The sequence below is a fragment of the Aedes albopictus genome, chromosome 2 (assembly GCF_035046485.1).
Source record: "Aedes albopictus strain Foshan chromosome 2, AalbF5, whole genome shotgun sequence".
In the NCBI taxonomy this organism is placed as follows: domain Eukaryota; kingdom Metazoa; phylum Arthropoda; class Insecta; order Diptera; family Culicidae; genus Aedes; species Aedes albopictus.
Genome location: NC_085137.1, coordinates 464,263,819 through 464,286,430, shown reverse-complemented (window position 1 = coordinate 464,286,430; position 22,612 = coordinate 464,263,819). Strand labels below are relative to the sequence as shown.

Below are 22,612 nucleotides of genomic sequence, written 5' to 3'. Positions count from 1 at the left end.
TTACGTACTAAAATAAAGGAAATACAACACCTTTAAAAATGATATCTTATTAACCCTAGTAGGATGTTGGGGTGAATATGACCCAGACAGGCCCACAAAACATACACTACGCGTTGGTAATACGCCTAGCGTAGCATAAATAGTCTAACGTCAACAATAACAGGAGCTCGTGGCTTGGTTGGTTGCACATTCGGTTCATAAGTGGATGATCATGGGTTTGATTACCATACTTATCTTTACCGATTAGACTGCGGCCTGGGTGGCCTCTACTGTACATAGTAGCCGTCTCCATTCTACTCGGTATATGGTTGTGTTTCTCTAGTTGCACACTCTGCGTAGGGTCCGCAGATCGTCCTTCACTAGGTGGGTCAGCTCGCTGCGCACCACGTCTTGTTGTACCGGTCGGATGACTCTCGAGAACCATTTTAGTCGGGTTGCTATCCGACATCCTGATGACGTGACCCGCCCACCGTAGCATCCCGATTTTCGTGGTATGGACGATGGTTGGTTCTCTCAGCAACTGATGCAGCTCGTGGCTCTGGGACTCGAGAGTGTCCCTGATACTCGAACTACGCACATCACTCGATCCATCGTCGCCTTGATCAATCGTATCAGTTTATCCGGGAATCCGTATTCGTGCATAATCTGCCATAGCTATTCTCGATCGATTGTATCATACGCCGATTTGAAATCGATGAACAAGTGATGTGTGGGCACGCTGTATACGTGGCATTTTTGCAACACCTGGCGGATGGCGAACATTTGGTCCGTTGTAGCGGGTTCACCCATAAATCCAGCCTGATATTGCCCCACGAACTCTCCTGCAATCCTGCAAGAGACGGCGGCATAAAATTTGAGAGAGTATCTTGTAGGCAGCGCTCAGTAGTGTGATCGCGCGGTAGTTCCCACAATCCAACTTGTCGCACTTTTTGTAGATGGGACACACGACACCTTCCATCCATTCCTCCGGTAATACTTCCTCATTCCAAATCTTGGTAATGACCCAGTGTAGTGCTCTCACCAGTGCTTCTCCACCGTATTTTAGAAGCTCGCTTGGTAGTTGATCTGCTCCAGCGGCTTTGTTGTTTTTCAACCGGCCAACCTCTTCCTCAATCTCGTGGAGGTCAGGGGCCGGAAGTCTTTCGTCCTGTGCACATACTCCTAGATCTGTTACCACGCCACCTTCGGTACTTGCAACGTCGCCATTGAGGTGCTCATCGTAATGCTGCCGCCACCTCTCGACCACCTCACGCTCGCTCGTGAGAATATTCCCGTGATTATCTCGGCACATGTCGGCTTGTGGCACAAAGCCTCTGCGCGAGCGGTTCAGCTTCTCGTAGAACTTTCGTGTGTCCTTAGCGCGGTACAGCTCTTCCATCGCTTCGCGATCTCGTTCTTCCTGCTGGCGCTTCTTCATCCGGAAGACTGAGTTCTGCCTGTTCCGCGCCTGTTTGTAACGTGCATCATTCGCTCTCGTACGGTGTTGCAGCATTCTCGCCCATGCTGCATTCTTCTCGTTTTTCAACTGTTCACATTCGCCGTCGTACCAGTCGTTTCTGTGATTCTGAGTCGCGAAGCCTAGTGCTGTAGCCGAGGTACTACCTATGGCGGATCGGATGTCCCTCCAGCCATCTTCAAGTGTAGCTGCCCCAAGCTGCTCTTCCGTTGGTAGGGCTACTGCTAACTGCTGCGCGTAGTCTTGAGCCACTTCTATGTTATGAAGTTGCTCGATGTTGAGCCGCGGCGTTCGACTTCGACGCGTGGTGATAACTGTCGAAAGTTTTGAGCGCATGCATACAGCGACTAAGTAGTGATCCGAATCTATATTCGCACTGCGGTAGGTGCGGACATTGGTTATATCCGAGAAGAATTTACCGTCGATTAGAACGTGGTCGATTTGGTTTTCTGTTTGATAGTCGGGTGATCTCCAGGTGGCTTTGTGGATATCTTTGCGGGGGAAGAAGGTGCTTCGGACTACCATACCACGGGAGGCTGCAAAGTTTACGCATCGCTGGCCGTTATCATTCGATACGGCGTGCAGGCTGTTACGCCCGATTACCGGTCTGTACATTTCCTCCCTTCCTACCTGCGCGTGCATGTCGCCGACAACGATTTTCACGTCACACGGCGAGCAACCATCGTATGTATGCTCTGACTGCGCGTAGAACGTTTCTTTCTCGTCATCAGGTCTCCCTCCGTGTGGGCAGTGGACGTTAATGATGCTGTAGTTGAAGAAACGGCCCTTAACTCTCAACATGCACATCCTTGCGTTGATCGGCTGCCACCCGATCACACGTTGTCGCATCTTGCCCAACACTGTTTCCAGTTCATTGTTGGTGCCACAGCTTTGGTAGAAGGTAGCCGCTCGATGCCCGCTTTTCCACACTTTCTGTCCAGTCCAACAAAGTTCCTGCAACGCCACGATGTCGAAGTTGCGGGGATGTAGTTCGTCGTTGATTATCCTGTCACATCCTGCGAAATCCATGTTCCAAACTTCCAATCGTAGTCCTTATTTCGTCGCGTGGGTCTTTGCCGATTGTATCGAGTCGTATTTTCTCCTATGTTATTCGCAATGGGGATTTTTACGGGTGGCTTATTGGGCCTACGCCAACACTCCTGTCTCGCCGGAGGGCCATCGTGCCAGTTCTGTTTAACGTCCCAAACAACACTAGGACGACCACGCTGATGGGGCTACCACCTTGGATCTAGCCGGGCGTGGTGCAGCGTTTCTTACTCAGCCGCTCGATGCCAGAACAGACGCTGTTTGAGCCGCACCTCCTTGGTGAACAAACGCTCGAATCGTACCTCCTCAATCTAGTTGAAGTCAGAAGGACAACAGTGCCCGGGCTGCACTACCAGCTAAGCACGAAACTCTTAGCTGGCGGTCTTTGTCATCGCTTGACCCGTGGAAACATGAGGTAGGAACTTGTGAGGAACAGAGTTATGTTGGACGCTCTCCTTATCGACTCACCGTTTGCAGCCCTACGGTAATACTTCCTCCTCCCAAATCTTGGTAATGACCCAATGTAGTGCTCTCACTAGTGCTTCTCCACCGTATTTTAGTAACTCGTTTGTTTGAAGTTCGCAAGGAATTTCTCAGCCAATCTTGATCGGTACATACATGGGAGATTCCTTGCCTGACTCGTTCATGAAAAATAGGAAGTAACCGAAGGAAGTTTGTGCCAGGAATCGGTCAAAAAAATTTTCGAGCTATTTCTTTTAACCTTCTAGGACATATGTAAATTCTATGAAGGATCCCTCAAGTATATCCAGGAGATATGCCTGATTATAATCCTAAGTAAATTTTTGAAGGAACTCCTACAAGATTCCCTGTAGGAACTCTTTGTAGAAAATACTGAATGAGCTTCTGGAGAAATCTCTGATGTAACTCATGGGGGCATCCATGAGTCCTCCTGAAAAAATCTCGATCGCAATCTACAATCTGAAAGAACCCCAGGAACGATCCATGGAAGAACTCCTGGTAGAATCCCTAAAGGAACTTCACAAGGAATCCCCCAAGGATATCTGAAGTTATCTTAGAAGGAACTCTTATATAGGAATCTCTGAACAATTTTCTGGGGGATTCTTTGAATTCTACTGAAGGTATCCTTGGATCCTCATATAATATTCTCTGAAGGAACTTCCGTAGAAATTCCTGAAGAAATTCAGGAGGAATCTCTGAAGAAACATCTGCAAGAATCCCTGAAACTCCTGGAGAAATCTGTGATGGAATTTCTGGACTAATTTCTGAAAGAACTCCTGTAGGAATTTATAAAGGAACTTCAGAATAAATCCCTGCAGAAGCTCATGGACTGGTTTTTTAAGAACTCCTGCAGGAATTTCTGAAGAAATTTCTTACGGAATGTTTGATGGATCTCCAGGATGCATTTATGAATCCTCCTGAAAAAATCATTGAAGGCACTTCTGGAAGGATACCTGAGCGAACTTTTGTTGAAATAGCTTAGGGATCTTCTGAAGGAGTTCCTAATTAACACCTGGAGGCATCCCTCCTAGAGCTATTAGGGAGATCCCTGAACGAACTTCTGGAGAAAACACCGAAGGAACTGCTGGAGCAATCCTTGAAAGATCTCCTGAAAGTATTTTTGAATAATTTCATTTACTTTGGGATGCTAAGAGGAATCATCGAAGGAATTTCAGGATGAATCCTTAAATTAATTTCAGGAGGGATGCTAGAAGGAATTCCTGTAGGAAACTTCGATGAAACTCTCGGAGTGATCCTTGAAGGATCTCCTTGAGCGATCCCTACAGAATGTCAGTAGAAATCCCTTCTTGGAATTCTAGAGGAGTTTTCGAACTCTTGGAATAGCTCCTAAGAAACTCCTGTGCGAATTTCGGAAAGAATCCCTGAACCCGAAGGAACTCTCATATTAATCTCTTAAGGACTTCATATGGGAATCCCTCAAGGATCTTCAGGATAATTCTCTAATGTATCTCTAGGAAGGAATGAAGAAAGAAATTCTGAAGGAACTCCTGGTTTTTTCCCTGAACGTACTTCTTTTTTTTTTCATTAAATTTCATTCATTATTATTCGTTATTCATATCTCTCCAGAAGTCTCTTCAAAGATTTTTCTAGGAGGATTCAAAGATGCCTACAGGAGATTCACCAGGGATTCCTCCACAAAATTCATCAGGAATGCCTCCAGGATTTACAGATGAGAAAATCGATGATGAGAAACACTTACGATAGTGATCGTAAGAAAATTTTAGTTCAACTTTATGCAAACTTAATTTTGTTTGTGCACTGATCACCGGCGCGAAAAATGCGGCGTGACAAACTGCGGCGTATGCGCTAGGTGGTCAGAATCATGAGATAAACCATGTCAAAGTACTTCGTTTTAAATGCACACTGGCGCCACATAGCGGTGGAATTGCGCACTAAACTTACCACCATTTAAGGTTGAAGGATTCGTCATTGACATAATCGTCATCATTAAAACTTGAAAAGCAGTTTTCTCGCTCAAAACATGAATGTTTACATTGAAAAAGAATTCACTGTACGCCATCCTGCATCTGCAATACAGTGAATACGTTTTCACTGCGTAAATTTTAGCTTTGAATGAGAAAACTGCTTTCAAAATTTCAAGATGACGATTATGTCGATGACGAATCCTTCAACCTTAATAGCCATAGACCTTCAGATCAACTTTGCTAAAGACACGAACTTTCTAGGTGGTCAAAATTATGAGATAAATCATGTCAAAGTACACAAAGTACTCTTCGATTTAACGTACAAAAAAGTTTTCTCTCGAAGTGTACGTTATATCGAAGCAGAGAAAAAAAATTATATTGTTTAGTATTGATGTATTCGACGTGAAATTAATCCTAAATAATGATTTCGGTGAAATTCACAAAACGAATAACGAAAAACTTGAGTTTTCACAAAAAAGTCGTTTCGTTTTTTGTGCTTCGATATAACGTAAATTTTGATTCGATATAACGTACACTAAACTTTAACCCAAATTGCGCTAATTCTGGGTAACAAGACAAGTGCTGCAAAAATCATTGTTTTGAGTGATTTCGTAGTTTATCTAAGGATTATTCCTGGGAAAAATAAAAAATTTCAATGTTGTACGTTATATCGAAGCAAAATGTACGTTATATCGAATTCGCTATATCGAGAGTACGTTATATCTAAGATTACCTGTACTCCGTTTTAATTGCACACTGTCGCCACATAGCGGCGGAATTACGCACTAAGCATACCACCATTTGATAGCCATAAACCTGCTGATCAACTTTGCTGAAGACACGAACTTTCTGTGGTCAGAATCATGAGATAAACCATGTCAAAGTTCTTCTTTTTGAATGCGCACTGGCGCCACATAGTGGCGGAATTACGCACTAAACATACCACCATTTGATAGATATAATGATATAAACCTTCAGATCAACATTGCTGAAGACACGAACTTTCTAGGTGGTCAGAATCATGAGATAAACCATGTCAAAGTTCTCCGTTTTAATTGCACACTGGCGCCACATAGCGGCGGAATTACGCTCTAAACATACCACCATTTGATAGCCATAAACCTGCTGATCAACTTTGCTGAAGACACGAACTTTCTGTGGTCAGAATCATGAGATAAACCATGCCAAAGAACTTCGTTTTAAATGCACACTGGCGCCACATAGCGGCGGAACTATGCAATTAACTTACCACCATTTGATAGCCATAGACCCTCTGATCAACTTTGCTGAAGACACGAACTTTCTATGTGGTCAGAATCATGAGATAAACCATGTCAAAGTACTTTGTTTTAATGGCACACTAGCGCCACATAGCGGCGGAATTACGCACTAAACTTACAACCATTTGATAGCCATAGACCTTTTGATCAACTTTGCAGAAGGTCTTAACTATGCAGGGGATACGGTTGTTCAGATACAGTTTAGAAAATGATGAAGTCTTCAGGTGATGCCAAACTTTCTGGGGGTGCTGCAATATTCAATTGGGGTGTTGCAACACTAAACTATGCGATTCCATATTTATGGTGGGTAGTGTACGCCTGTTTGATCCTAAATCTTCACCCCGCTCGCACTGAATATGGCGAGCGATGGATTTCGGGAGTGTTGTACGTTTTACAACGAGTTTAAACACGAAACTGGGTTTATACGTGATTGTCTGATTGATTGATTTGTCTTTATTAGAGAGACTTTCAGCCCTTGGCTGGTTCGTATCTTTCCTGAGAGCTTATACGTGATATTTAGTATTTTTACAGCACCGTGTCAAAATTTGAGTTCAATTCATCAAGGCACGAAATTTTGAGCATAAATTAAGTCAGGCTTCAAAGAGTAAACTTGTTTGTGAGAACAGGTCTTGCTCCTAGGCGTTTAAGTTGAGGCCATGGGCATTTCCAGGTAGTTTCCTGAGAGCCCAAAAAAAATGGGTTTCCAAGAGGCTTCAGAAGCATTTCAGGGGGTTTCAGGAGCCTTTAGGGGCTTTCCAACAGACGTCCTAAAGCGCCCTAGAGATCCCCTGGAGCCCCCTAAAACCCCATGCGACATCTTGAAACGTTCCTGAGACTTCATAGTACAACCTGGATCCCTTTGAATGTTATTCTGACCTCCAGCTACTAATATGAAACTCCCTGGGACCCACTAAAACGTCCCTAAGACTTCATAAAACGCCCCAACATCCCATGAGACGCTCCTAAGCAGGGATGCCAGATGATTTTTTTTTTGAAAAATCTGTATCACTCTTTTAAAAAATCTGTATCCCATACAAAACTTGGATGAAAAACCTGTATCCCATACAATAATAAAATAGCTCTTCTAGCTCAAAAATCTGTATTTCATTTAAAATGAAATCTGCATGGATGCTTGAAAATCTGTATAATACGGATAAATCTGTATTCCTGGCATCCCTGCTCCCAAGACTCCCTGGAACCCCACTGAAACCGCCACAACCCTCTGAAACGCCCCCCCCCCCCCCCCCTTGAAACGCCCATGAGACCCCCTGAAATGTAGAAAATTAATTTAGTAGGCGGCCCTGGGGATGTTCCATCATGTATTGCTAACTTAGAGAAAACTTTCCATTTTACTGTAGAACGAAAAGCTACCGCAGCTGTCAGACTACTGATTTATACTGAGGTATCATCGATATACCCAAGCGATGCCTTGGATAGCCTTGGATACGACGCCGATGATGATTGTTTGTTGTTGGTTTTCAGAGCAGTTCACCTTGCAAGCATACATTGATTTGGCCTTCAGTTTCAATGACAAGATGATTTTCATGGCTGCGGTAGGACTTTGACAGCTGCGGTAGGACTCGCCGGCTACAGCAGAGTGGATTTTTTTCTAAAAATTCGCAATATATAGGCGATGGAGTATCCCAAAGTTGTCATTATTGTAACATTTGAGAATCAGCGTTTAGGTATTCTATCCATTGTGAGGTACACTGTATAGCTTCAACAGGCTTCAACGATTTATCGCCAATAAGATTGGTTCACTTGTTAAAAGGAGTTTGGCCTGTTGGATTGAAAAGACACTCCATAGTGCGCCTCGCCGCACCGATCCTGTCATACCACACGATGAGTGTCTCTAGCAACAACATTCGTGATGCATCATGACCTTCATATTGCGGTTATGCCTATATCCAAACACTAATCGTGTTGCAGGGTGCAATTGGAGAAAAGTGGGAATTTTGTGCAAGCTCAGTTCGACCTAACATTGAAGCAAACTTGTGAAGAAAGCAAGTGGAAAAGTGATGCAGGCGCGGATATAATGTACGCCATTAGAACAGCGTTTGTAATGAATTTAATGAACGGCTATGAACATTCAAAAGCTGCTGGATATCTGAACCTCCACAATGGTCCACCTTTCCGCTCTCCACAGAGATATCGGTGCTCAGCCGAAATGCATTTACTTTTATGTACGGCGCAGACAGAGTGACTTTCATCGCGCCACACGTTCGCTGCAAGCATTTGCTGGGCTGGGATGACAACGAACGGTCGAGCGATCCTCGCCGGCTATGGCCGGAGGATGGCAAAGCGTGCTTTTGCACATACAATTGCCTCACGACATGCGCCTAATTTGACGTGCAGAGAGTCAATGAACGAATCAGTGGAACCCTTGGGGACATATCCAGCCCCAGTCGCATTGCACACTACTGGGACACCGACCGGCCTGTTTTCTCCGACTTCTTTTTCCACATATCTATCGCCTCTTTAGACGGGATTAAAGGAAATTGGTACCGTACGATGAGGTGTTTTTTTTTATTTATGAATGAATAGGGTAATCCAAAAATACTGCAGGACATTTTATAAACAAACAATTGTAGGAAAGCCTTCATGAATTCTGCCTGAAATGCTCTCAAATGTACTGCTAGTAGCATTAAGGTTCTGTTCTGTAGAAGCTGTACATAAAACTTTAGGTCTTGGAGCTTTGGGATATCATGGCGTTGAATTGTCTGGGAGATTGTTAACGTATCAAAGAAATATTTTGGGAATTACATCAGAGATATTTGCAGAAAGTTCATCCTAAATCCAGTGGGCTTCGTGGCCGTGCGGCTAGAGGCGTCAGTCATCTAGACGTTTCGTAAGCCTCGGAGTGTGGGTTCGATTCCCGCTCCAGTCGGGGAAAACTTTTCGTCAAACGGAAAATTCTCCACTGGGCCACTGGGTGTTATGTGTGTTGTCCGTTGTCACATGTTAGTGCTTGTTCAGTCTGTACAACCTCTGGTTGAAGACGGTGTAGTGTCTTTTTTTTAAATCCATTTGAAGTTTTTCCACAAATTTATGTAATTGTTTCTATACAAGTTTTACAGTTATTTTTTCACAACATTCTTTAGTTTTTATGTGGATTCTTCAGAGATTATTTATAGAAACCTGCATGACATAGTGCTAGAGGATCACTCAACGGTTTCCAGTCATCGCACCAGAGGAATCGCTCAATTTAAATCAGCTGATCAACTACACTCCTTATCACGGTATCCCAGCACAGGAAAAAAAAAAAAGCGCGATTCAACCACATCAGCAGAAGGCCCGCACGGGAAGAAAGTGATATCACTGGACCAGGTGAGATCAACACTCGTTACTCAGAGTTGGAAAACTGGCTTGGCCGGGTCGGCTGATGGTAACATAGTTGGATCCACCGGGAACGGATAATAATGAATCAGCTGGGTAACGAAGAAGCAAGAAATGCCACCAGCCAGCCAGTCAGCAGGAGAGTAAAAGTGGTTGCCTTAATCAGTACAAAACCGACAAAACTCAAACTCGATCGCCGTGGTGGAAGTGGCTACCTGATTATACCAAGGGGAGTATGTAATGTGAATGCGCGCTGATATGGCTGAAATAATGCGAGCATAAATCTGGAACGGAATGCTATAGCCTGTCGGCCTGATTCAAGCACGACCATCCAGTTCGTGTGGAGATCGCATGCGGAGGCTGATTAAACCATTAAGATGCATATGCGGAAGTGCTTCCCGCGGAATGTTTACTTTTACGTGATGACCGCGTATTTGGCAGAATATGGGAGTGGTCTGATATAGAAGCAGTGGTCTGATATAGAACGATGTATGGGCACCAACATTTCAAACATGGTGTAAGCGAAAATACGGTTTTTCAATGTTGGGGTAGCTTTGGTAGTGCACACAGATAATATGAGTAATATTTGAGCTCAATTGCGAAACATGACTCAAATTTTAAACTATAAAAGCACATATTATATAATTTTAAAATTGAGCCAAAAGTAAAAGAAACGATTAACCCTGTGAGGTTCGTCTGGCTGAAGTTTGCATCGACAGGGTAGAATGTATATTGGGAATTAAAAAAAAATGTCTGATAGGTCGTTTGACGTAACACTTTACTGAGCATTGTTTCTCAGCTAAGGTTACTGTCATGGCAAACCGTACTAATATTGTGATTAACAGTTTGTGGTAATGTTACGACTAGCTACTGCCAAATTAGCTAAAGTCCATTTTCTTAGGCTCAAATAAAGCGCAAACAAAGGGTTTACAACAATAACAAACCATTACAAAGGCTTCATTAGCAACGTTTTCACCGATTGTTCAAGTTTAAGTTTTCATCTCACCGTGACTTTTACCTTGCCAAACCACAAAAGCCCTTTTCGGCCGCTTCAAAAAGATATATGGGAAGCTTTCGGGCTTACGCACGCTGACCATAATGGCAGATATTAGTCAAAGTGCGATGGTCGGTTATCGCGCGGTTCCATTGTTCCTCACTGGGGAGGTCTCAAGTTCAGGCGAGTTCATCCGGCGCACCGGTGCGCGGTCCACCCACGCGTATGCCCATTGCATTGCATTGCTGGTCAAGCGTGTCATTAATTTCCCACAATAAGGTTCCCCAAACAGCCAGCGCAGCGGTAGTGTCTCGATAGCGAAAGTTTTTCACGTAAGCACGGGAATTTAATTTGAAAATTTCCCATTGTGTGCGATGATCAAGAAGCATCTCTTCCCAATTTGCCGATACCGCCGCCGCGCCGTAGTGGTTCCACTCTCGCTTTCTCACACTGCTTCTGGTGCCTAGTGGTCTATTTAATCCAACTGGTACCGCTGCTAAGTGGATGTGTGCACCGGTGTAACCCTTTATTCCACAGAATAGTATGAGGTGTTTTAGTACAGAGCTTTCCAAAATAATATGATCACTTCTTGAAGATCCTATTCCTTGAAAAACCCACATCTCTATTGTCATCTTGCTATTGGTGTTTTATAATCCGTAAGAGATACAAACGTGAGGTGATCGAAAGGTGGAAGCCGCACTTCGACAAGCACCTGAATGGCGAAGATAATGTAGGCACGGAGGACCAAGGCAGCGGACGAAATGACTATGTTGGTGCAGCAGAGGACGGGAACGAACCAACTCCCACACTGAGGGAAGTTAAGGATGCCATCCACCAGCTCAAGAACAACAATGCGGCTGGTAAGGACGGTATCGCAGCAGAACTCATCAAGATGGGCCCGGAAAAATTGGCCACCTGTCTGCACCAGTTAGTAGTCAAGATCTGGGGAACCGAACAGCTACCGGAGGAGTGGTAGGAAGGGGGCCGGATCACAACGTCCAAGGCCATACTGTCCCGGTCGTTATGTCGCGTTTTTTTGCGACATAACGTCCAAAAGTTTGGATGCGTATGTACCTTCTTTCCTTGGACATCGTGGCGTATCTGCATATTCGGACGTTATGCCACGGAAAAATGCGCCATAAAGTCCTGGGACATTATGGCCTCGGACGTTATGATACTGCGCCGAAGGAAGGGATAATCTGTCCCATCCACAAGGAAGGCGACAAGTTAATGTGTGAGTCTTTCGAGTGATCACCATTTTAAACGCCGCCTACAAAAGTGCTATCGCAGATAATCTTCCGTCGTCTTTCACCTAAAGTAAATGAGCTCGTGGGAAGTCACCAAGCCGGTTTCATCGACGGCCGGTCAACAACGGACCAGATCTTCACCGTACGGTAAATCCTCCAGAAATGCCGTGAATACCAGGCCCCAACGCACCACCTGTTCATCGACTTCAAAGCGGCATACGACAGTATCGACCGCACAGACCTATGGAAAATCATGGACGAGAACAGCTTTCCCAGGGTCTCCAGTTAGCCTAGTGGTTAAGGCTATGGATCGCCAATCCGGAGACGGCGGGTTCGATTTCCGTTCTGGTCGGGAAAATTTTCTCGACTCCCTGGGCATTGTGCATCATTGTGCTTGCCTCACAAGATACACACTCATGCAATGGCTGGCAAAGATTGTGTAATTGTGGAAGTTCTCAAACAACATCAAGTTGGAGAGAGACAGGCCAAGTTCCAGTGGGAACGTAGAGCCATACAGAAGAAGAAGAACAGCTTTCCCAGGAAGCTTACCAGACTGATAAGAGCAACGATGGACGGTGTGCAGAACAGCGTAAGGATTTTGGGTGAACTATCCAGTTCATTCGAATCTCGACAGGGACTACGACAAGGTGATGGACTTTCCTGCCTACTATTCAACATCGCCCTGGAAGGTGTTATGCAACGAGCCGGGCTCAACAGCCGGGGTACGATCTTCACGAAATCCGGCCAATTTGTCTGTTTTTCGGATGACATGGATATTATTGCTAAAACATTTGGAACGGTGGCAGAACTGCACACCCGCCTGAAATGCGAAGTAAGACAAAGTACATGCTGGTAGGTGGGACTGAGTGAGACAGGACAAGCCATGGCAGCAATGTGGTAGGTGGTAGAAGAATTCGTCTACCTCGGTTCCTTGCCAAGGATGTTTTCGATCACCTGGCAATCATTTGACTCATTTATCCATAACTCAGTTCGGAAGCATAATATTGAAGTGAGATGCTCAGCAAACTTGTAGATAAGTGTTTTCCCTACAATTATCACCAAGGACGCCATATCCTAACTCTCATATATGCGGCGTGACAGCGCTAGTACCAGCTACTCATACTAAACGATCGAAAAATCCGATCGTTTAGTATGAGTAGGTAGTACTAACACTTTTACGCCGTAAAATAAGAGTTAGAATATGGCGTCCTTGGTGATAATTGTAGGAAAAACAATAATCTACAAGTTTGTCGAACCACACATTTTAATATTAGGCTTCTGAACTAAGTTATAGACAAATGAGTCAAACGATTGCCAGATGATCGAAAACATCCTTGTTCCTTGCTAACGGCTGACAATAACGTGAGCCGTGAAATACGAAGGCGCATCATCAGTGGAAGTCGTGCCTACTATGGACTCCAGAAGAAACTGCGGTCAAAAAAGATTCACCCCCGCGCCAAATGTACCATGTAAAAGACGTTAATAAGACCGATGGTTCTCTACGGACACGAGGCATGGACGATGCTCGAGGTGGACCTGCAAGCACTCGGAATTTTCGAGCGACGGGTGCTAAGGACGATCTTTGGCGGCGTACAGGAGAACAGTGTGTGGCGGAGAAGGATGAGCCACGAGCTCGCTGCACTTTACGGCGAACCCAACATCCAGAAAGTGGCCAAAGGATACGATGAGCAGGGCATGTTGCAAGAATGCCGGACGACAACAACCCTGCAAAGTTGGTGTTTGCGAACGATCCGGTTGGTACAAGAAGGCGTGGAGCGCAGAGAGCACGATGGGCGGACCAGGTGGAGCGTGATCTGGCGAGTGTTGGGCGTGACCGACGTTGGAGAGCTGCAGCTGCAAATCGAGTATTATGGCGGCAAATTGTTGATTCAGTATTATCATGAATTTGATTTTAACTAAATAAATGAATGAAATGAAATCCGTAAGAAACCTTTTAGTGCTTGATGCCTAATATTATGTTCAATTGGCAATTTCTATGCTTCTCTTGTTGGTTCATTGTAGAAGTTTGATTAAGGGCCGAGTACTTCTGACAAACAATCGATTTCCTATTCCGTCGGCTCATCAAGTTGCGCATCACGAACCACCACCTTCACTGCCCACGGAACTGGAACCTGCTGATTCTCTTTCCCCTGGTAATTGTTCAACACTAGGGATATCATTGATGCCTTACAATTACTTGACAATTAACTCAAGTCGAGTATACAAGACACTGAAGACGACCTTACAGTTGAGGTCGAAATACATATCTGTCAAAGGATGCAAATTCTTAATGGAATTAAAAGTAATAGTACTTAACACGATTTTCTTGTTTCCTTTTCTATGTTTTTCGAAAAAAACATTTTTTCACAGTGCCCTTTCTGTTGTTTTTTTATATTTACTTTATTTAATGCTAAACCCTCAATATTGAAAATAAGCTGAATTAAGAAATGTAGAGTAGATGGATAATCTTCTATTCAGTATCATATACAGCATACGATGATAGGCTGTACAAGAGATACGTTATACACTCAACAAACTACTATTCAACAATTGTTCAGCTATGATTCTCCACACAGTCCTGACCCTCCAGAGATCGCTCATCAGCCATCCCGGTCCTGTGTTGGGATCAGATGAAGGGATCTTCCACTCTCTAGTCTCAAGCAAGTATAGCTTAAATTAGATTTTTTCCTGCTCTGACTATGTCTCTCCAAGCAGCCGGTGAAATGTAATCAACACGCAAGATCGAACAACATCGTGTGTGCAACCAGTCTACGTACCTAACAACGAGGTCGATCTTCTCCCAGGACGGATTTCGCATAACGTTTCGGAAGACCTGGTATCGGTCATTGCAGTCCAGTCCGTCCAGTCTGCCCAGCCATCGCAGCAAAACAACGTTCCCTGCAGCTCACGATCTGAGGTAGTAGAAACAGATGATGTTCATCGTTCATCGGTGTACTATCAGAACGTCGGAGGGCTTCATACTAAGATCGACTATTTTCTGCTGGCCGTCTCTGACTCTTCCTACGACGTAATCGTTCTAAGAAACATAGTCAAATGATCGGATATCAACTTTTTGGTGACGCCTTTACAGTCTTCCGAAACGATCTCAACCGACTTAACAGTTCAAAACCTCGGGGAGGAACTGATTACAGAGCGCTGGAGGAAACAATTGTCGCTATCAACTGGGATTACCTTGAGAATACTGCCAAAGTTGACGATCTCGTGAATTACTACACCGAGCATGTGAACGGGGCTTTAGCTGATTGCGTACCGCCATAGGGGAACAGGAAGGCCCCAGTAGTGTGGGGTTAAGACCATCTTCTACAACAAAAGTAAAAGCCAGGACTACTATCTCCTCGACCCACTAAACACATGCCTATGGTCGCCAAACCCTGCGTCTCTCCGGAGCCACCAAGAAGGCATTGCTTCAGAAAGGGGCTGGTGTACATCGTACAATGTATATTATGGTGTAGGTAGTTATATTTTTAGTAGTTTCTATATCCATTAAGACCAATCAATGTAGTGTCAGAATAGTTGATTATATAATAAATAAATAAATCTTATCCAATATAGCATTTTTAGTCTTGCATTTCAGCAGCATCAGTTGGAGCGTAACATTGGATCTTGGTAAAGTTCCGAGCCAGTTATTCTGAAGCTGACCAATATCCTCCTATAGGTTCCCACTTCATGAGCGCAGCGTGGGCGTGAGCGCTGAGCCGGATACCAACTCCACGATGATGAGGAGTGTGTTCACGCACACCTCGTAGGCCAGAGTATAGTAGAATTTGACATGATGCCAGTTTGGGTTCTTCAAAGTTCGGGCAATGGACTTTGTTCAGTCCTAGGATTTTGAGCCTCATTAGCGAGGTGTGCAAGTTAACCCTGCTGGGTTAGGGTTAGTACATTCCAAGTTTAAATTCTTCTCCATTGTTTCGCCCTAAAACTTCTCTTTAACCTGAAGTCAGAAGGACAACAGTACGCCGGCGGCACTACCAGGTAAGCACATAGTTCTTAGCTGGCGGTCTTTGTCATCAATTGACCCGTGGAAACATGAGGTAGGAGCTTGTGAGGACCAAAGCTATGTTGGACGCTTCTTGTCGACTCACCAATTCGCAGTCACTACATGGCTACCGAGTTGTTGTGGAGAAATCCTTAAAGATATTTCTAAATAATTACAAAAAATCCCAAACGAATCTTTGGAGGAATTCTTGACTTGCATAAGTCGATTGGAGAGATTCCTGTAGTTATTGTTGAAGGGATAGTTGCAAATTTACCAAAAGTTACATTTGAAGGAATTCTTAAGAGAAGCTGAGAAGCATTGAAAGAATATGAAATTGTTAAGAAATTCCTTGAAGAAATCCATGGAGACCCAGTCAACCAGTGATCGTATAAGATGTTGAATAAGATGATAAAGTGGCGGCGATAAGCGTATATTTTACATGTACCTAAATGGAGGCATGCACGCATATGGCCTCCACTTTATCATCTTATGCAACATCTTATACGATTACTGGTTGTCTGGGGAAACACTGAAGGGAGAAATTTCTGTTAAATTCCTTGGAGCAATTTTTTGTAGTAAAGTTATTTTGTAGACAACAAGGTATCAAGGTAGAAAAGTTGTTGAACGTCGCTTAATAATGACTTAATATCTATTGGTTAATTATACTGAGATGTCGAAGTCACACCAAGTGTAAGTCGTTCCAAGGTTAACCAGATCTTCTAAATTATGTTACTTTAAATCTAAAAATAACTTAACTGTAAAAGCTGATCATATAATTTACAAATGCAGTGTACATCTAAGACACTACATCCCCTGAGAAGCTCCAGTCTTGAGCTTTCACTGCAAAATCAGTTTAGACCTGCTTTTACTCTCTTTAGAGGTTCCGTTCCATCACTTGACTGCCGCAACCAGCTCGTCCGACTAACCGGCAAGTCCAATCTCAAGCAATTGTATTTATTTTTTTCTTAGTGGCGGCACTCCCACCGCACCTCGAATCTGCTTCACCGCGCAAGGTGCGATGATAAAGCAATTCTTGTTAACAAAGTACGACGTTCGCTCGTCCGGCCCACACAATGGGGCAAAGATCGCCAATGGCCAATAAAACGCGCTGCCGCCGGCCGGCGCCCAAATTTCCTGGTGAGTATTTCTCCTCAATGAAATACGATCGCATCATCATTGATCGGTTGGCCGACCGGCCATCGGCTTGCGTGTGGTTTATGAATGAATGAGGTGTTCAACAGAGGAAATTAAATGAATTGTGAGATATTTTTTTTAGTGAAACTGGTTGTGGGAGCTTTGGACGATTTTTTGTTGTTTTCGTACCATCTCTCTCTCTCTCTCTCTGTGTGTGCTGCAAGGTGCCGATGAAATCAATTACGAATAATTTTCACCCGATGAAGCGAAAAGGAATTAATAAGCCAAAAAATTAAGAAACGATTCCAAGCGTTGAATCATCGTGATTTGGGTTGCTTAGCGCATCGAAGCTCGGCCGACCAAATGCTAAATAACTCGTACTCTGATGTGGAAACAGGTGGAAACACTTTCTTTTGGATTTTTTTTTTTTTTCAGTGCGTCTCCTTCGAAGTTGAAGAACGCTCATAAATTGGTAAAATATGGGCGTACGCTTAGGAATGAGACTTCGGTAAACGTATAGGGCAGTACTTTCCGCACGAAAATGAGGTGTCCACTTCAAACACGTTGGCATATTAATAAGCAGCTATTCTCGAGAACTGTGGTGATCGTGAGAGGAATAGGTAATTATGTGGTTGACCTCAAATTAGAAAGATTAGTGTAAGGTGTAACTAATGATGTTGGTGAAAGATTAATAGGACGCCAAAAGACACCTTTAAAGACGAATCATTCTTTTTTTCTATTTTTGAAGCATTGCAACCTACAACCTACATTATTGAAAACAATTTGTTGGAAGTTAAAATACTGATTCCCATAACGGAAAATTACCTTTTGTATTTTTCCACAGGGATTCCTGAAGATAATCTTTCAGATTCAGGGATTCCTTTAGGTATTTCTTGAGAAAATTTTCCAAAAACTCATTCGAAAATTTCTCCAAGGATATTTAGAAACTAACCCTGGAATTCCTTAGATGATCTTATAAAAAAAAACTTTCCTATGATTCTTTCGAAAACTTTCTTCAGAGAATGCCTTCAATATAGCTCCAGTGATTGAACTTCTTCAGACATTGTTCTAGGGATTTATCCAGAAATTTCTTGACGGATTCATTTAGAAAATCTTCCATGGATTTCTTCAGAAATCCCTTCAATTTCTTGAGTTTGTGCTAATGTAAGGAACTCGAAACACATATAACGCGACGTAAGACAGGACACAACACTTATTGTGCTCACAACAAATTAAAAGGATTTAAATTAACCTTTTAAGTCGACCAGATTCGGCTCGACCTTACCCATCGACAGGACAGAGAGTCGGACCTCGTCCTGTCGATGGGCAACTTCTTCTTTGTGGCTCAACGTTCGCAAGGGAACTTGGCCTGCCTCTCTTCAACTTAGTGTTCTTAGAGCATTTTCACAGTTATTAATTGAAGGGCTTTCTGTGCATACCATTGCATGACTCTGTACATTGTGTGGCAAGTACAATGATACACTATGCCCTGGTTATCGAGAAAAGTTTCCCGACTGGAACGGGAATCGAACCCGCCGTCTCCGTATTAGCGATCCAAAGCCTTAACCACTGGGTATCTGGAGACCCGATGGGTAACGTTGAGCCCAAAACCGATCGACTTAAAAAGGCAAATTTTAATCCTTTAATTTGTTGTATGAACTATGAGTGTTGCGTCCTGTCTCTCGTCGCGTTATATGTGTTCTTCAGGAATACTTAGATTTTTTTCAAAAAACGTACAGTGATGGCTTCAGAAATTCCTCCAGTGAGGCTTTCAGGAAGTATTTTAAATATATTTTTTCGAAAACTCTCTCCAGGAATTCGTTCTAAAATTTCTCGAGAAGTACTCTAAACAAATCTTTAACGGGTTGCTTCAGAAATTTATTAGAGAGGCCCTCCGAAGTTATTTCAGCTTCCATCGGAATCTCCTTTAAAAATTCCTCCTGAAATTTCTGCAACGATTCCTTTCGGAAACCTTTCATAATGCAGTAATTTCACCATGGATTTCTAAAAATAATCCTTCAGAAGAATTTATGGAATTCATCCAAGGACTCTTTTCCGAATTACTCTTTTAATTTCATCAGAATAATCTTTTTAATATTTACCACACATTCGTTTAGAAATTTCTCTGCAATTTCTTTTAGAAATTCATCTTAAAAGTCCTAAAAAAATTTTCTTGGGATTCTTCAAGAAATTTCCACTGAATTGTTTTTGGATTTCTTAAGAAATTTCCTAAGAAATTTCTCAGATGACTCCACCAGAATTTTCTAAGAGATCACCTTTCAAAAAATCTTCCACGGAAACTTTGAAAAAATCTACAGAAATTCTTACAGAAAATCTAGCATACATTGTTTCAGAAATTACTTTATAAATTTCTCCTGACTTTAGAGATTCCTCTAGAATTTTCTTCAAGGTTTTTTAAGGTTTTTTAAAAAGACTTCCACCGGAATCCCTACATGGTTTCTATCAGTAATCCCTCCAAAGTTTTTTTTTTGGGATATCCTCTAAGAATTCCAATAGTAATATCTCCACTCATCCCTTCAGAAAATCATACATTCTTCAGAAATTTCTCCGAAGCTTCCTTCTTAAATTCTTCCAGTGATTCTTGAAGAAAATCCTTCAGGGATTCAATAAGAAATTCCTTCGAACTTTATTTCGTAAATTCTTTAATAAGATGAATGATTAGCGCTAGGATGACGATGTATCCAATTGGAGGTAGATTTTAAGTTACCGTTCGCAGATATCCATATATCCGGGTTTGTTAGACCCAAAAGCTCAGGAGAGGGTCAGTTTCAACTGCTCTCGGAAGGAAGCGCAACTGAACGAAAAGTTGCATGTGCTGGGGCTGGGAATCAATCTCATGAGCATCCGCTTATTAAGCGAACGTGTGACCAACTGCGCCGCGAGCCCTGGTTGTTTCAAGAGGTCTCGGGGAGTGCCAGGGAAATTTCAGCGGGTCTGTGGGGATTCCAGGAGGTTTGAGGGGCGTTTCTGAAGACTTCAAAGGGTTTCAACGGGCTACTAGGAGATCTCAGGGGTCACAGCTGACACCAAGCCATATATGATGTTGCATAGGATGCTAAAGTGGAAGCCATATGCTTACATGCTTCCATATACCCGCAAGTAAAGCTTGCGTAGTTCGCCTCCACTTTAGCATCCTATGTAACATCATATGCAATCGTGTGTTTGCTGGGCTGCATCATGGGGGTCCCAGAAGGGTTCAGGGGTACCATGAGGTCTCAGGGTCATTTAAGGGAATTTGAGGGTCCTTTCAGGGGGCTCTAGGAAGTTCCACGGGTTGCAGGAGAGTTCCAGGTGGTTCACGGGCTTTTCAAGGTGTCTCAGGGGGTTCCAGAGGCTTTCAAACGGGCCTTAAGGCCGTTTCAGGGGGACTCATGGGCGTTTAAGACGTTTCAGGAGGTCCCTGGGTATACTAGGGGCGTTGATGTGGGTCTAAATGGCATCTGAAGGGGTCCTATAGGGCTCCACAGCCCACATGGGTACTTCAAGGGATGTCGAGGGGTTCCAGGGGAGTTCTAGGGAGTCTCAAGGGTGCAGAAGAGGGTCTCAGAGACATTTCAAGAGATCTCGGGGGTTTTCAGGGAGAGTCCCTGAAGCCTTAGGAGCGCTTTAATGGATAAGGTAGTTTCAGAGAATCTTAAGCAGGTCTTTGAGGCGTTTAGGTGTTTCGCATGGCCACAGGCAGAGGTGCCAGATATACAGATTTTTCTGAATTATACAGATTTTTCACCTTCTATACAAACAAGATACAGGGTACAGAAAAATACGGATTTGGAAAATATGATACAGATTTCTCCAGACAGCATAAAATTTGAAGTTGTTTTCAATAAATTTAAACGAAAACTTTATAAATTGCTGCTTAAACTACAAATAATTTATGAAAATATGTACATTTTCACACATGTTTTAGAAAAATAAATACCAGTAAAAATTGAAAACCGGCAAAAAGTAGTCAATTTTTCTTAGTTTCTATTCAATTTAGGACTCACGGTGTCTGCTATACCCTCAAATACGGCGATACAGAAAAATCTGTGTTGATATAGATTTTTGATAAAATAATCTGGCATCTCTGGTTACAGGTGCGTTATATGAAATCCAAGAGGGTTTTAGAGGGATTATGGAGACTTTTTTGGGAGTTTCGGAGGGTGTCCGGTGCTTTACATGGGGTCCGAGGAGTTTTTAATGCGAATTTTATGAGGTCCATGGGTGCTTTATGGGAATTTCGGAGGCATGACAGGAAGTTCCAGGAGAATTTTTCCCCATCACAAAAATCCTTGAAGTCCTTGTTACGCAATTTAAACACCTCTGAAATGCCCTTGAAATCCCCGTAATCCATTTGGTGTGCCCCGGCAACTCCATTGATTTAAGGGTGTTCCAGAAACCTCTTTGTTACGGTCCTGACCTGAAATGCCACGAAACGCCCCTCAAAAGTTCCCAGAAACTTCCTGAGAATCCCTTCAAACTCCCCTAGAAAATCTTGGGGGTCATTCAAATATGACGTCCATCGTATAGAGGGGAGGGGGTTCGAGAAATTGTGACACTCCGTGTACTAGGTATACAAAACAGCGTGACAGAGGGGAAAGGGGGTTTAAAAGTCCTGAAAAATGATGGACGTCATATTTGAATCGGCCCTTGTAACAGGCGTTAAAAACTTCTGGGACCACCCCCCCCCCCCTCCTAGACTGCCCTTGAAACGTCCCTAAAACACTGGTAATCACATGAAAACGTCAACGAAACCTGACGGAGTGCCCTTAGACAGATTCTGAAATGCCTTTTTTGGGATCTCTGAGAACTTCCTGGAAACCCCTTTGGCCCCCTCTCTAATGCCCTGTTCTCGCGAACTAGATTTCCTTGAAGACCTGACTTCATTTTTGCACAAAACTCCCTTCTTTATGCTCTTTTTAATATATGCACCTCCAGCCAAAAAAGAGGCTCTAGTGAATTTTTAATAGTTAGAACCAAAACTCGAAAAAATAGCCTAACACAAATTAGGTGAGCGTGTTTCAGGATGTTGGACAGAGTTTATCCACAAAACAGAAAAAAAAATATCCTAACGATCGATTTACCCTAGTACAATTGCAAGATAAAACTGGATGGCGATCGCCCAGAAAGTAGGATAATATTTAAATTATTTATCTCGAACAAACCTTCCAACGCCTGAACAAACCCCTAAACCGGCTCCAAATCAATCCGGGCGTTTGAAAATTGTCCGTAATCATCGTCGATGATTACTGGTAATAACTTAACTTTGCTGGACGGCGCGGGCGATCGATGTGGCGATGGTGGGCGGCAGCATACCGTCCGCTGTGAGCTTGTCGTCTGTGGGGCCTCCGATGGTCTCTAATGCTCTCCTAAGTCCTAACTGTTTTTCAGTTGGCGATTGTGATTTATCGCCCCGGCCAGATCTGACCCAGATCGAAATCGGTCGGAGACTGTCTGTGTGTGATGATGGTCGTTTCGTTGCACGTCCAATTTCCAATTACAACAAACCGATCAAGCCACCCGACCAACTAACCAACAACCCGAGCGCAAAATGGATCAGGTCGAAGAGATGAACTTTCTTTTCCTGCCGATGCGATTACGCTTATCTAACCGAAGCGGCGCAATTCGCACCTTTGACGAAATCAACAGCAGCAAGCAGTAGCAATCCTCGCGCGTCCAGTCAGTGTCAATG

At 43.5% G+C, this 22,612-nt stretch overlaps 1 protein-coding gene across 1 annotated transcript in view; it reads right to left on the bottom strand.

The window, feature by feature from the left end:
* The window catches only part of LOC109418925 (uncharacterized), a 276,024-nt gene that overhangs the window by 84,021 nt on the left and 169,391 nt on the right, over nt 1-22,612 (bottom strand). The window lies entirely within an intron of this gene.